Source organism: Zingiber officinale, chromosome 9A (assembly GCF_018446385.1).
Source record: "Zingiber officinale cultivar Zhangliang chromosome 9A, Zo_v1.1, whole genome shotgun sequence".
Classification (NCBI taxonomy): domain Eukaryota; kingdom Viridiplantae; phylum Streptophyta; class Magnoliopsida; order Zingiberales; family Zingiberaceae; genus Zingiber; species Zingiber officinale.
Window position 1 is genome coordinate 4,530,806 of NC_056002.1, and position 16,714 is coordinate 4,547,519.

Sequence of the window (16,714 nt, forward strand, 5' to 3'; positions counted from 1 at the left end):
TGAGTTATTCAGAAAATTACCAAATTTGTTTTAAGGATAAACTCTGATAACGAAAGTGAACATAGTACCTTCCAAGTTAGAACTCTCTACTCATATAGAATTGCTGAATAGGTGAAAACCTATTTTGAAGCATATTCGGATTCGGGTAATCCATCACATATGTTAAAGAGAGACAATGATAAGTTGGATAGGAGTTCACTTGTTTGTAAGTTATCCTAGATAAACAAAAGTAGGTTTATAGTCTTAAAAATCAGAAGGTCATTGTTAGCATCAATGACTGATTTTTTAGAAAAAGACTATATAATGAACCACGTGCTCATAAGTAAATTTGTTCTTAAGGAAATAATAAAGGACATGTCTAACCTAGTACCAACTGTACAAGATGAGATACCACAAGAAAACTGCAACACGTATCACAAATTGATACACAATTACATAAAGTGTCTTGTTGTAGTGGGAGGGTTGTTATGCAACCTAAATAGGTTCATGTTTTGGGAGAATTTTTGGACTCGATCCCTGGAGGACATGAACCGGATCTCCGGTCATATGATGAAGCACTCCAAGATAAAGATGCAGCATCTTGGCAAAGAGTAATGAATAAAAGAATTAGAATATATGTATTCTAATAAAATCTGGAAGCTTGTAGAATCACCAAATGGTGTAAAAGCCGTTGGGTGTAAAAAGGTCTATAATAGGAAAAGAGGGATAGACAGGAAGGTAGTAACTTTCAAAGCAAGGCTTGATGAAAAAGGAAACTTTTTCACTGGTAGTCATGCTTAAGTCTATCCGGATTCTTTTATCTATTTGGCAAGTGGATGTCAAGACAGCATTCCTTAATGGAAGTCTTGAAGAAAACATCCATATAAAGCAACCAGAAGGGTTCATTGCAAAGGGCTAAGAGCATCTTGTGTGTAAGCTCAATGAGTCTATGGACTGAGGCAAAGCTTCAAGGTCTTGGAATATCCGGTTTATCAAAGTAATCCAGATCTATGGATTTAGTAACCGGATAAGTCTTGTGTATACAAAAGATGTGATGGAAACATGGTGGTATTTTTTGTACTATACTTAGATAACATTTTTGGTAGTTGGAAACAATATCAAAATGTTGTCAGAAGTAAGGGTATGGTTGTCCAAACAATTCGATATAAAGGACTTGGGAGAATGTATATATTCTTGAGATCAAAGTAATAAGGGATCGCAAGAAAAGAATATTTTACTTATCCCAAGCTTCATACATCGGAAAAATCCTTGTTCGTTTTAAGCATACAAAACTCCAAGAAAGGTTTCTTACCTTTTCAGGATGGAGTAACTTTATCTAAAGATATGTCTCTGAAGACATCAAAGGAGATAAAGGAAATATAGGCAGTTCTTTATGCTACGGCTGTTGAAAGCCTAATGCACGAGATCAGAAATCTGTTTTGCCAAAGGCATAGTTAGAAGATATCAAAGTAACCCTGGACAAGGACAGTGGACTGCAGTAAAGCATATATTGTAGTACCTTAGAGGCACTAGAGATTATATGCTAGCTTACAAGGCAATTAATTTAGTCCTTGTGGGTTGCATGGATTTTGACTTCCAATCGGATAGGGACAATAATAAGTCGACCTCGGGGTTTTGTGTTTACTTTAGGAGGTAAAGTCATAAGCATAGGTGTTTTTCTGGATTCCACCATAGAAGCTTAGTATATGGCAAGCCTCTGAGGTAGCCATAAAAGCTGAATGACTCAATAACCTCAAGATAGACTTAGATATGATTTCTAGTTTGTCCAAAGATTATTACAATTTATTGTAATAATATTGGTGCAGTAGCAAACTATAAGAAACCATAAGTCTATAAAGGCAAGTAAACACAATAGAGCGCAAGTACCACCCAATACGAGAAATCGTATAAACGAGGAGAAGTTGTTGCTACCTAGATTGCATCAGGTGATGACCTATAGATCCTTCCACCGAGGTCCTTAAGGCAAGAGCTTTTGATGGACATGTTGAAGGGTTAGGAATCAGATGTATGGCAGCAGATATAGCAGCTTAGTCTTTTAGTATAAGTGGGAGATTGTTAGAGTGTATACTAAAAGCCTAGCTTTTGGTATAAACATTTATCTAGAAATAATAATCACATTGGTCAAATGTCTACATTTATGATAAATGTAGTTGCTCAATTAATTTATATTGTAGATAACATGGTGTGTGGTGTCACACATAGAAGATCATGTTATCGGTTCCTTATAAATTATAAACAGTAGCTCACGACTAAGATGGAAAGGAACAAACCATTGGAAGGTCGTAGTGTAATTAGGTGTTAGTTTATCTTAACTATATAATTACACTAGTACACTTAGAGTGTATTGAGTAGGACCATTTGAGGTCGTTCTTTTTATACTGACTTTATAAAGGAACAAAGACCTCAGTTATTATGGAAGTTTGTGCTCTTAATCCTAATATAATAACAAGCACATATATTTGATATTTATTTCTTTAATTTATCAATGGGTGAGATTTAGTTCGATGAATCAATAAGCCCGATAAGTTGGGAAATGATATCACTTATAGTGTGTGTTGTTGATTATAGAAGGAAACTGTGTCCTAGTGATACTAGGTTGATAATGTCCTCAAGAGGAGCTTATAAGGATTGTCATGTTAAACCCTGTAGGTGGACATAGTCCGACATGATAATAAGGTTGAGTGGTACTACTCTTGGACTAAGAAATTAATTAAATGAGTTGTCAGTAACTCACTTAATTAGTGGACATTCGATATCTTAAACACAAGGAGACTAACACATTCATAATAAGAAGGAGCCCAAAAATGTAATTTGGGATTGGTGCGGTAGTTCAATGATAGTTCTCTAGTGGAATGAATTATCATTGATAAAATTAAGTTGTGTGTTCGGGGCGAACATGGGATGCTTAATTTTATCGGGAGACCAAAACCAATTCCTCCTCTCGGTCCCTATCGTAGCCTCTTATTTATAGAGTACTATACCCACATATACCCACCTTCTATACCCACCTAAAGGGGGCCGGCCAAGCTAGCTTGGGAACCAAGCTAGGGCCGGCCTAAGCTTGGGTTTAAGGTGGCCGGCCCTAGCTTGAACCCAAGCTAGTAGGGCCGGCCATAATTAATTAAAAGAAAATTTAATTTTAATGTTTATTATTATGTGGAAGATTTAATTTAAAAGAGAATTAAAATTAAAATATCTCTCTTGTAAAAGATTTACAAAAGATTAAAGAAAGAGATTAGATCTCTTTCTTTATTTGTAGATTGGAGAGATGTTTTATTTTCTCTTTAAAATTATTCACATGTTAATAAAATTAAAATTATAGATATTTCCTTTTATTAACCATGAAGAGATTTTAAAGAGAAATTTTATTTTTTAAAATTTCCGGAAACAAATAAGGAAAGTTTTAATTGTTGATTGAAACTTGTCCAATTTGCTTCCTATTGATTTGGCCGGCCATCATTGTTTAATTGGGGAAATATTATTTTATTTTTCTCAATTAAATCATGTCAAGGAAATTAAGGAAAATTTATTGTAATTAAATTTCCTAATTTACCTAGGCCAAGGAATATAAAAGAAGGGGTGAGGGTGCCTTCACAAGACACAACATCTATTATTCCTCTCCCTCTTTTGTTCCTTGGTGTGGCCGGCCATCATCTCTTTCTCTTCCTCTTGTGGTGGCCAAACCTCTCCCTCTCCCTTGGAGTTCTTGTGGTGGCCGGATACTACTCGGAGAAGAAGAAGAAGAATGAGAGAAAGCTAGCATCTCTTGGAGCTTGGTTAGTATTTTGGTTTTTCTCCTTGGTAAAGCTTTTCTTTTGTGGCCGAACCTTGCTTGGAGGAGAAGAAGGTGGTTGGTGGTTTCTCATCTTGGAAGATCGTTGCCCACACAACGTCCGAGGTTAGAAGAGGAATACGGTAGAAGATCAAGAGGTTTTTCTACAAGGTATAACTAGTAATTTCTATTTCCGCATCATGCTAGTTATTTATGGAAATAATACCAAATACAAGAGGCTTATGTTCTAGAATTTCGAATATGTTTTTTCGAAGTTGTGTTCTTTTGTTTTTTCTTTTCCTTGTGATTTGATTGTTCTCTTTGGTTAACCTAAAGTTATTTTAGGAAATTAAATATTAGCTTTCTATTAAAGGTTTTGTCTAGTCGGTGGTGGTTGCTCCCATATCCAAGAAGGCCATGTGCCTCGCCACGTCAGTACTGGGAACCTTTTATGGAAATTAATATTTAATGAAATTAATAACTTAAGGAGACTTGGGTCGAACGTGTTAAGTTCCGCAGGAGATCCAAGTCAAAACCTAAAAGAACAAATAGATTAAGTTTTGGATCAAACGTGTTAAGTTCCGCAGGCGATCCAAAATTTAATTTAAAAGAACACATGGTAGCTAGGAAAAGGTTCAGACCTTTGTACAAAATTTTTGTACAGTGGAACCTATAGGTTTTCTGAGTAGCAACCAACATTAAGAGCACACACTTCCATAATAACCGAGGTCTTTGTTTCTTTATAAAGTCAGTATAAAAGAAACGACCTCAAATGGTCCTACTCAATACACTCTAAGTGTACTAGTGTAATTATATAGTCAAGATAAACTAATTCCTAATTGCACTACGACCTCCCAATGGTTTGTTCCTTTCCATTTTGGTCGTGAGCTACTGTTTATAATTTATAAGGTACTGATAACATCATCTTCTATATGTGACACCACATACTATGTTATCTACAATATAAATTAATTGAACAACTACAAACAAATGTAGATAAATTGACCAAATGTGATTTTTTATTTAACATAAATGTTTACAAAAGCTTAGGCTTTCAGTATACACTCCAACAATCTCCCACTTATACTAATGACTAAGCTGCCATATCTTCTACCATACATCTGATTCCCATTCCCTCCACATGCCGATCAAAAGCTTTCGCCGGAAGGGCCTTAGTGAAAGGATCTGCCAGGTTATCTGCTGATGCAATCTTGGCGATGACAACTTCTCCTCGCTTCACGATATCTCGTATCAGGTGGTACTTGCGCTCTATATGTTTACTTGCCTTATGAGCTCGTGGTTCCTTCGAGTTTGCAACTGCATCGCTATTATCACAATAAATTGTGATAATTTTGGGCAAACCAGGAATCACATCTAAGTCCATTAGAAAGTTCCTGAGTCATACTGCTTCTTTAGCTGCCTCAGAGACTGCTACATACTCAGCTTCCATGGTTGAGTCCGATACGCATTTCTGCTTATCACTCCTCCATGAAATGGCTCCACCTCCTAAAGTAAACACATAGTCTGATGTAGACTTACTATTGTCCCTATCTGATTGGAAATCTGAATCCGTGTAACCCACAGGGAGCAAATCGTCTGCTTGGTAAATTAGCATATAATCTCTAGTCCTTCTCAGGTACTTTAATATATGCTTTACCGCAGTCCAATGTCCTTGTCCAGGGTTACTCTGATATCTGCTGACCATGCCCACGGCAAAACAAATATCAGGTCTCGTACATAGCATTGCATACATAAGGCTTCCTACAGCCGAGGCATAAGGAACTGCTTTCATGTCTTCTATCTCCTTTGATGTCTTAGGAGATGATCCTGTCCGAACCAGGAGTCAACGAACGCTGGGGATGTGGCACTCCCTGATGGATCCTCGAGTGCTCCGGCGAACCTGCAACAAAACCGAGCCGGGAGGGGTGTCCCGGCGACGGCCCTCCGACGCTCAAGTCAGGCGAGGAATAACAAAGAGGTGGCTTAGAAACAGAAGACTCGTGTACCTCCGGTGAAGAAATGGAGACCTTATATAGACCTCTCGAAGGAGCCTAGGCACGCCAATCAAAGCAATCACCTGCTTTCGACCATGCCCAGGTATGGGTCTGTCAGAAGGGCATCCATAAGGCCATACCGCTACTGTATCCACCTCTCCATGATGTGACGGCAAGATCCTCTATCGTGAAATCTGGTGTACGGCATAATCATTAGACATGTCTTTGCTGACATCCCATATCCCGAGCCGAACGAATAGGCCGCTCGGCTAACCTTTGTATCCTCGCCCTTATCCTGGCCGATCGGACCACCCGCTCGGCCCTTCGATTCCGGCCGGGCAGACACCCGCTCAGCCATTCAGTCCTCCTGCCTTGGCATCGGAAACCCAAGCCTATGGCTGGGTTATCTCTGGCTCAGCTCAGACATGCTCAACTGCTCGGTGCGGCCCTTACCCGCTTAGTCAGCCCTCCATCTGTCCTCAGGCTGGGACCCTTCAGGAAGTGGGTCCCCCATTTTTACCGCCGGATCACTTGCCTCCCCTTCAAGTCTAGTCGAAGGAGGCAGTGAGTCCGACTGACTGGACTATGTGTCCGAGCGGGCGGTCGTCGCCTTACCATCGCTTATAAGATCCCTTGAGCCGTTCGGCCCTTATGTCAAATTCAGCCGCTCGGCTCTTCATTTTGAATGTCTTGGCGCTCAACGTAGATGTTTGCTTGTCTAAATCTTCTCGAAAATTACGCAAATCCTTTTCATTAAGTCGAAGCATGCGCGGTATGGGCGCATTAATTGTGCCTGGTGGCAGAGCGCCACGTGGCTCTTCTCGCGTGGCGGTGATGATCCGTACGATGGGACGCCGATTGTTTTGAAATGGACGGCCCGATGGCGTCCTTGTTTCCCGTGACCTGGATCGGACGGTGGAGGCCAATCGACTTCGGCCGTATAAAGCCTTAGTCCTCCTCCTCCGCCGCATCTTTGCTCGTGCTTTGTCCTCCTGCCTCCTCTGCTGCTGCGGCCTCCGGCGATCCAGTTCCCGTTTTTCGGCGGCTACCATCTCACCGGCGATCTTCTCCACCCATCTCCTTCTTAGTGAGCCTTCTTTCCTCGCTTACCAGGTCTTTCCTAATCGTTTCACCTCTCTTTCGCTGCTATCCTTTTGTCTCTTCGAGATGGCGAGCTCTTCCGAACCCGCTACCCATGTTCACGGTCCATGGTATATGAGTATGGAAAGTAAATTTGACGAGGAGGGCGCTCGGCGTCTTGTTCGGACGTACGGGATCCCGGACGACCATGAAATAGTTATAGCCGACCCGACCGATCGGCCACATAACCCGCCGATCGGCCACATAACCCGTCGATCGGTACCATTTGCTTTTTTCTAGACCAATTCTAGGGCGGCCTTAGATTTCCTACCCATCCATTTATTTTGGAAGTTTGGAATTATTTCCGCATCCCGCTCGGCCAACTTGTGCCGAATTCCTTTAGGCTGCTGAGTGGGGTGGTCGTCCTCTTTAGGTTGCATAGTATTCCACTTGACCCCAAAATATTCCACTTCTTCTTCTACCCCAAACAATCCGAATTGGGCACATTTATTTTCCAAAGTAGAATAGGCTTCAAATTTTTTGATAATATGCCGACCTCCAACAAGCACTGGAAGGAGTTTTTCTTCTATATGCGACTTCCCTAGCGGCCAGCATTCCGAACTAAATGGCAGACCGCTGTGCCGACCCAGCCGGAGCTCGGCAAATTCAGAAGCAATCCAGCCTACCTTCACGCGGCAAACTGGTTGTCCGGTCAGCGGTACAAAATCGACCAGTTGCTTCTCAAGGGGGTGTTGTACATTTTTGGATTATCTCCCGTTCGGGCCAATCTTCCCCACCGCATGAGTAAGGACTCTTTACTCACTTCGCCTTTTTTTGTCTAACTGATTTCAATTTTTTCTACTGCAGCTGAAGTCATGTGGCGCTCCAAGGCTACTGATCATCTGAAATTGAAAGCCGTGGAGATTGAGGCGGCTACCAAAAAAGAACTCGCCGAGCGGGGTCTAATCCCCAGCCGCCCGGCAGCTACAGGAGAGGGGGGACGCATCCACGGAGGTTGAGGCGGATCCTGTTTCCTCTGCCCACCGAGTGGAGTCCCCAGGCCGGGATTCACCACGAGAAGTTCGGCGGAAGCGTCGAAGAGACCCCGACCTTCCGCCGACCCAAGAAGGCGAACCCAGGCGCCGATCGAGGTCGCCGCCGGATCGCACGCCGTCGCAGATCAGGACTCCGTGGCCTCGCCCACCGCACAGCCCTCTCTCCTCCTCCGACTCGTCGTCGCCTACGACGGTTGGGCGAGACTTCAACCATAGGGAGTCCTCGGGCAGGTGGCCGCGAGAGCCGGCCGGCCACCCGACCATCAAGACTACCCTTCGATTCCATCGGAGGAATATTTCTTGTCTGCCGATCGGCCTTCAAGCCTCGTTCATGAGATAACCTTGAGGGTCCGCTTGCCAAGCTTTTGAGGACGCTCAGATTAGGGTGGCCCTCATGGCCCAAGCACAGTGATAACCACATCGTGAGCCACTCGGTAGGTTCATTTTCTTCTCGTGCCACCTCTTTGTTTGGTTTCGATTTTATTATTTCCCTTACGACATTGGGCGAGCAAATCGCCACTAGCCATCGGTTGGAGCTGGAGGATCTCATGGAAAAACTCCAAGTCTCGGGGTCCATCGGCCAGTGGGAGAAACAAGCATGAGGCCGAGCAAGAAGGCCGACACAGCTCTGAGGTGGCTCGACTTGAAGGCTGGTGAAGACAGACGTGGAGCGCGCCAGCAGCCGGAAGAAGCGGGCGATTGCTGATCTGGACAAGATGAAAGTTGAAGTCCAAGCCCTAGATCAGCAATCTAAGAATCTGGAAGCCCAACTAGCTGCCGAACGGGATGGGCGCTCCGCTAAACGCACTAAAGCGGAGGTGGACCAGAAAGTTCTCCAGGACTCGCTAATTGCCTCCCGAGTGGCTTTCAAAAAGTACAAGGAAGGGGAGCCGAGTCGCCTAGCAGCAGCGCGCCAAGAATACCTCCGCTCGGAGCGGTTCGGCGCAAAATTTGGTGGCAACGTCTCCTCAACTTTCGCCGAGGCGGTCAAGGTCACCATGGCGTACCTGAAGAAGGGTGGGCACCTTCCTACTGACCTGAGCATTCCCTCTTCAGATCTGGCGGCTATGATTGACGATATCCCGGACGCCTTTTTTAATTTTGAGGACCCGGAGTGAGACGAGTTCTTCCAAGTACTTTCTGTATTTCATCCGTTTTGCGGATGTAAAATTTTTGTACGCGCCGTTCGGCCTAGTTGTGCTCCTTTGCTTGTATTTTTGTTTGCCCTTCATTGCCGTCTTTTGTCTGTTTGGTGCTTATTCGTAGAGTCAGTTAAGCTCGACGTGTTCCCCACTAGACGACCGATCGGGTCAATCAGTTCACTTGTTTTCCTCGAAATCGTTTAGCGCTTGGCTATGCTGTTTGCATTCAGTGAATGCGAAGTATTGGCAAACTGATGGTCGATCGGACTTAATCAATTTAGTACTTGCGAACGCTCGTTATTTGGCGTCCTTAGTTTCGTCCAGTAAGCTCACAGTCGCGGGTTCGACTCTCGATCTTTAACGACGGAGCTCGTCGGTCTTCTGCTCGGGGATTTATAGACGCCGGCTCGTCTCTCGATCTTCAACGTCGGTGCTCGACGGCGCGGTTATTTATAGCTGGTCGGCGCGGCTCTCGATTTTTAACGACGGGGCTCGTCAGCGCGGGTATTTATAGCCGGTCGGCGCGGCTCTCGATTTTTAACGACGGGGCTCGTCGGCGCGGGTATTTATAGCCGGTCGGCGCGGCTCTACGGTTTAACGTCTGGGCTAGACGGTCTTCCGCTCGGACGTTTATAGACGCCGGCACGTCTCTCGATGTTTAACGTCGGTGCTCGACGGAGCGGTTATTTATAGCCGGTCGGCGCGGCTCTCGATTTTTAACGACGGGGCTCGTCAGCGCGGGTATTTATAGCCTGTCGGCGCGACTCTCGATTTTTAACGACGGGGCTCGTCGGTGCGGGTATTTATAGCCGGTCGGCGCGGCTCTACGGTTTAACGTCTGGGCTAGACGGTCTTCCGCTCGGACGTTTATAGACGCCGGCACGTCTCTCGATGTTTAACGTCGGTGCTCGACGGCGCGGGTATTTATAGCCGGTCGGCGCGGCTCTACGGTTTAACGTCTTGGCTAGACGGTCTTCCGCTCGGACGTTTATAGACGCCGGCACGTCTCTCGATGTTTAACGTCGGTGCTCGACGGCGCGGTTATTTATAGCCGGTCGGCGCGGCTCTCGATTTTTAACGACGGGGCTCGTCGGCGCGGGTATTTATAGCCGGTCGGCGCGGCTCTCGATTTTTAACGACGAGGCTCTTCGGCGCAGGTATTTATAGCCGGTCGGCGCGGCTCTCGATTTTTAATGACGGGGCTCGTCGGCGCGGGTATTTATAGCCGGTCGGCGCGGCTCTACGGTTTAACGTCTGGGCTGAGCGGTCTTAGCTCGGACGTTTATAGACGCCGGCACGTCTCTCGATGTTTAACGTCGGTGCTCGACGGCGCGGTTATTTATAGCCGATCGGCGTGGCTCTCGATTTTTAACGACGGGGCTCGTCAGCGCGGGTATTTATAGCCGGTGGCGCGGCTCTCGATTTTTAACGACGGGGCTCGTCGGCGCGGGTATTTATAGCCGGTCGGCGCGGCTCTACGGTTTAACGTCTGGGCTAGACGGTCTTCCGCTCGGACGTTTATAGACGCCGGCACGTCTCTCGATGTTTAACGTCGGTGCTCGACGGCGCGGTTATTTATAGCCGGTCGGCGCGACTCTCGATTTTTAACGACGGGGCTCGTCGGTGCGGGTATTTATAGCCGGTTAGCGCGGCTCTCGATTTTTAACGACGGGGCTCGTCGGCGCGGGTATTTATAGCCGGTCGGCGCGGCTCTACGGTTTAACGTCTGGGCTAGACGACCTTCAAGGCTAACTCCTTACCAGGTCGAGCGACCTTGGCCTTCATAACTTATCTCGCGCTTGAACCGTCTTTATGCACGGCCGAATAGCACGGGTCATTTGCTTGCGAATCTAATCGGCTGGGAGGCCTTCGCTATTCGGGCGCTTGGCTCGGATAATCCATATGCCCCTTCCACCCAGCTCGGAGAACGTACTCCTGGCCGAATGGCTCAGGGTCTGCTTCGTCGAGCATTTTGGCTCGGATAATTTACCTCCGTCCGGAAGGTACTGGGTCTTCGATTCTCGAGCGCTTGGCTCGACCCATTTACCTCCGGCCTAACGGCACGGGGCCTTAGTTCCTTGTTGACGATGCCTTGTATTTGTTCTCTTGATTTTTCATTTCTGTATTTCAAGTATTCAGTCGAAAAAAGTACACAGGATGATTTACATTGGCACACCTTTCACCCCGCCCGGTAAGGCTGGAGGTGGTTCGCGCTGTCGGCCGTCCTCATCCTCCAAATAATATGCGCCCGAGCGGAGCTTTTCGATGATTTTGAAGGGGCCTGCCCATGGAGCTTCAAGCTTGCCGACGTCGCCGACCGGTTTGACTTTCTTCCATACAAGGTCGCCGACCTGGAATGATCGGGGAATGACGCGGCGGTTGTAGTTTTGCTTCATTCGTTGACGGTATGCCATCAGCCGAACGGATGCCTTGGCTCGCTCCTCGTCCATCAGATCCAGCTCCATGTTCCTCCGATCGGCGTTGCCTTCATCGTACAATTGGACCCGGACGGACTCGACGCCGACTTCAACCGGAATGACTGCCTCGCCGCCATACACTAGATGAAAAGGTGTGACGCCCGTTCCTTCCTTAGGAGTCGTTCGGATGGCCCATAAAACGCCCGACACTTCATCTGGCCAACTTCCTCCCAAGTGGTCGAGCCGAGCGCGCAGAATACGAAGAATTTCCCGGTTGGCTACTTCAGCTTGACCGTTGCTTTGAGGATAGGCCACGGACGTGAAATGTTGCTCAATGCTGTAGCTTTTGCACCAATCCTCTAACATCTTCCCTGTGAACTGCCGCCCGTTGTCGGAAACTAGTCGGCGAGGGATGCCGAACCGACAAATGATGTGTTGCCAGATGAATTTTTTAACCATTTGTTCAGTGATCTTTGCCAGCGGCTCGGCCTCCACCCACTTGGAGAAATAGTCGACCGCCACTAGTAAAAATTTCCTCTGTCCGGCCGCCATCAGAAATGGACCGACAATATCCATTCCCTATTGGTCGAACGGGCATGAAACGCTTGACGCCTTCATTTCTTCGGCTGGTCGGTGGGAGAAGTTGTGATACTTTTGGCATGAAAGGCAGGTAGATACTGTCCGAGCGGCGTCTATTTGTAAGGTTGGCCAAAAGTATCCAGCTAGCAAAATTTTCTTGGCTAGTGATCGTCCGCCCGGATGTCCTCCGCACGATCCTTGATGTACCTCTTGGAGGATGTAAGCCGAGTCTTCCGAGCTCACACACTTCAACAGCGGGCGAGAGAAAGCCTTCTTGTAAAGTTGATCGCCGATGAGTGTGAACCGACCGCCCCTTCTTCTGAGCAGCTGGGCTTCATTCCGATCGGCAGGAGTGGTGCCCGAGCGCAAAAACTCCATGATGGGTGTCCTCCAGTCGTCCAGAAACATGAGGCCTTCCATCCGGTCAACATGTGCGACCAAAGATACTTGTTCGATTGGCTTCGGGATAATGACCGGCGTTATAGAACTTGCTAGTTTGGCCAACTCATCGGCTGCCTGGTTCTCCATTCGGGGAATCTTCTGAATAAGAACCTCTCGAAAAGTAGCTTTAAGTTTTTCGAAGGCCTCAGCGTAGAGTTTAAGCCGAGCGCTGTTGATTTCAAAGGTGTCAGATAGTTGCTGAACGGCCAACTGTGAATCTGAATAAAGTGTCACCCGACCGGCTCCCACATGCCGTGCTGCCTGCAATCCGGCTATGAGGGCCTCATACTCTGCTTCATTGTTGGTAGCTTTGTAATCCAGCCGGACAGATAAGTGCATCTTTTCTTCTTGGGGTGAGAACAGCAATATTCCAATTCCACTTCCGAGCTGAGTGGAAGACCCATCCACATATATTCTCCACATAGCTTCCGGCTCTGGCCTCTGCACTTCCGTCACAAAATCAGCCAAGGATTGCGCTTTGATCGCCGAGCGGGGCTGGTATTGGATGTCAAATTCACTCAGTTCTGTTGTCCACTTGATGAGCCGTCCGGACGCTTCTGGATTCAACAGTACTCTTCCTAGTGGACTGTTCGTCCGGACAATGATGGTGTGAGCCAAGAAATATGGTCGGAGGCGCCGAACCAAAGCAAAGGCCAACTTCTCGAGCCCGGTGTAGAGATTCGGCATCTTTTAAGATGTGGCTCAGAAAATACACCTGCTGTTCTTCGCCTCTGGACCTTACAAGTCGGTTGAAGACAGATAAATGTAAAGTGACTCACCCCGTCGGCTTGGCTAGTATAGGCGAGAATTAAGATATGTCTTAATTCTTGAATGCTTGGTCGCATTCCTCGTCGATGAAATTTAGTTGCCTTGCGCAAAATTTTGAAGAAAGGGAGGCTCCGGTCGGCAGTTTTGGAGATGAATCGGGACAATGCGGTTATCCGACCGGTCAAACGCTGCACTTCCCTTGTATTTCTTGGAGGCGGCATGTCTTGTAGAGCTTTCACCTTGCTGGGATTAGCTTTAATTCCCCGCTCGGCCACTATATACCCCAAGAAACGCCCTCCTTTTGCTCCGAACAGGCATTTCTGGGGATTTAGCTTGACTCCATATTTGCGTAGCGTTCGGAAGGTTTCTTCCATGTCTTTGAAGAGATCGGCTGCTCGGGCGGTTTTGATAAGAATGTCGTCCACATAAACTTCCAGATTCCGCCCGATCTGCTCTCTGAAAACTTTGTTCATCAAGCGTTGATAGGTGGCCCCGGCATTTTTCAATCCGAACGGCATCACATTGTAGCAATATGTGCCGTCGGCAGTCACGAAGCTAACTCTTTCTTGATCTTCACGGGCGAGCGGCACTTGATGATAGCCTTGGTAGGCGTCGAGCATACAAATTAATTCGCAGCCGGCCTTAGAGTCCACCAGCTGATCTATCCGGGGCAGAGGATAAAAGTCCTTGGGGCAGGCTTTGTTCAAGTCCCGAAAATCAATGCAGACTCTCCACTTGCCGCCCGGCTTGGAGACTAACACTACGTTAGCCAACCAACTCGGAAACTGTACTTCTCGTATATGGCCGGCCTCCAGAAGCTTCTCGACCTCCGCCCGGATGATGGAATTCTGCTCGGCGCTGAAGTCCCTTTTTCTTTGCTTTACTGGCCGTGCGTCCGGTCGGACATGCAACTCATGCTGCGCTATGCTCGGCGAAATTCCGGGCAATTCATGTGTCGACCAGACGAATACATCATGATTTCGTCGGAGGCATTGGATCAGCTCCTCCTTCTGCTTCTCCTCCAGATCGGAGGCAACAAAAGTCGTGGCTTCCGATCGGGTCGGATGAATCTGCACTTCCTCTTTTTCTTCATAAATCAAAGAGGGTGGCTTTTCGGTGATGGCGTTTACCTCGATCCGGGGCGTTTTTCGAGCAGAATTGGCCTCTGCTCGGACCATCTCGATGTAACATCGCCGAGCTGCTAGCTGATCTCCTCGTACTTCTCCCACATGGTCCTCCACGGGGAATTTGATCTTTTGATGAAAAGTTGAGACGACCGCCCGGAATTCGCTGAGTGCCGGTCGTCCCAAAATGACGTTGTAGGACGAGGGAGAGTCAACCACCACGAAGTTTGTCCTCCTGAGCGGCTCTTCTCCCAGCGAGGTAGCCAGCCGGATCTGGCCGACCGGCTGAACTTCGTTACCCGTGAACCCGTAGAGCGGAGTCGTCATAGGTAGCAGCTCGGCTCGATCAATTTGCAGCTGATCGAACGCCCTCTTGAATATGATGTTGACTGAGCTCCCTGTGTCAACAAATACGCGGTGAATAGTGTAGTTGGCTATTACCGCATTGATGAGCAGAGCATCGTCGTGAGGCACTTCAAGTCCTCGGGCCCGACTGATTTCAGGTCCGCTTGCTCTCTCTCTGCTGCAACCGACGGCATGGATTTGGAGCTGCCGCACGTTCGCCTTTCTAGCTCGATTGGAGTCTCCTCCGGTCGGCCCGCCAGCGATGACATTGATCTCGCCTCGGGAAGTGTTGCTTTTATTTTCCTCTTCCCGAGCGGATGGTCGGGACCGTTCTCTGGACGCTCGGCGATTCTCTCGCCTGGGAGAGCGATGCCGATCGGGAGTCTGTTGCCGTGGCCTATCAACTCGCGTCCGATCGGCTTCCTGAATTCTCTGTCGCCGATCGACTGAGGGAGATCGCCGTCCAGCACTCCGTGGCACAGGATGAGCCACGAAGGGAAGACTTCGACAATCCCTGGTGTTGTGCGTATCCGTCCGGTGGAAGGAGCAGAACATCGGGGTCCACCTCTTCTTCGGTTTGGGCCGGGCGACGGCTACCTCCTGCACATGGGACCGGACATGGGAAGATCGGATTGCTTCAGCCCTTGGTCCTCTAGGCGGCTGATGAGCGGCGTGCTGTTTCCGCTCGGCTGGAGGAGGCCGCTCGGCGGGAGTTTCTTTTTTCCTGGCCGCCTGTGCTTCTTCCACGTTAATGTACTCGTTAGCCCGATGTAGCATGTGATCGTAATCCCGGGGCGGCTTTCGGATGAGCGATCTGAAGAAATCTCCATCCACTAGGCCTTGTGTGAAGGCATTCATCATGGTTTCCGAAGTGGCCATTGGAATGTCCATCGCCACTTGGTTGAATCGCTGGATGTAAGCTCGAAGCGATTCCCGGGCTTCTTGCTTGATGGCGAACAGACTTACGCTTGTTTTTTGATAACGCCGACTGCTGGCGAAGTGGTGGAGGAAGGCCGTTTGGAAGTCCTTGAAGCTTGTGATGGATCCGTCCGGCAGCCTCCGGAACCACCGTTGAGCCGATCCCGAGAGAGTGGTGAGAAAAACTCGGCACTTTACTCCATCTGTGTATTGATGGAGGGTTGCCGTGTTATCAAACTTACCCAGGTGATCATCCGGGTCGGTTGTCCCATTATACTCGCCGATCGTCGGGGGCGTGTAGTGCTTGGGCAGAGGGTCTCGTAGAATGGCCTCTGAAAATTGGCGATTGATCCGCTCGGGCGACGCGTCCGCTCGGGGGGCTTTCTGTTGGTGCAATATCCCTCAGGTCAAGGTTGACCTGGGTAACCAAGCTGAGTCTTGGTTTGGGTTTAGATGTTTGACAATAAGATATTGATTGAAGAAGAGTCAAGTAGGTCAAGGTTGACTGAATACTTGACTGGGAAGTCCTAACTGGGATGTTAGGCAAAATGAAAGTCCTGGTGAGTGAAGCCAGGTAGAAGAAAAGTCCTGGTGAGTGAAGCCAGGCAGAAGGAAGTCCTGGTGAGTGAAGCTAAACGGTGAAGAAGTCCTAGTGAGTGAAGCTAGGCAGATGGAAATCTTGGAGAGTGACGCAGGTGGAAAAGTCTTAGTAAATGAAGTTAGGCAATAAGGAAATCCTAGTGAGTGAAGCTAGACAGTAGAAATCCAAGTGGGTCAAAGTTAACCGGACATTTAGTGAGTGGAAGTACAAGTGGGTCATAGAGAACCAGACATTTGGCATTAGATGGTAAGTCCAAGTGAATCAAGGTTGACAAGACACTAGTACAAGGAGAAAAAGTCCAAGTGGGTTAAAGGATTGACCAAACACATGATGACGAAATCCCAACAGGTTAAGGTTGACCAAATACTAGGCAATGAGGAGTCTCGACCGATCACGATTGATCGGATATTGGGTTTGGAAACCCTAGACTTGAGTTAAGCAAGTTAGGGTTGGTCAATCGATCAGGTGATCAATTAAA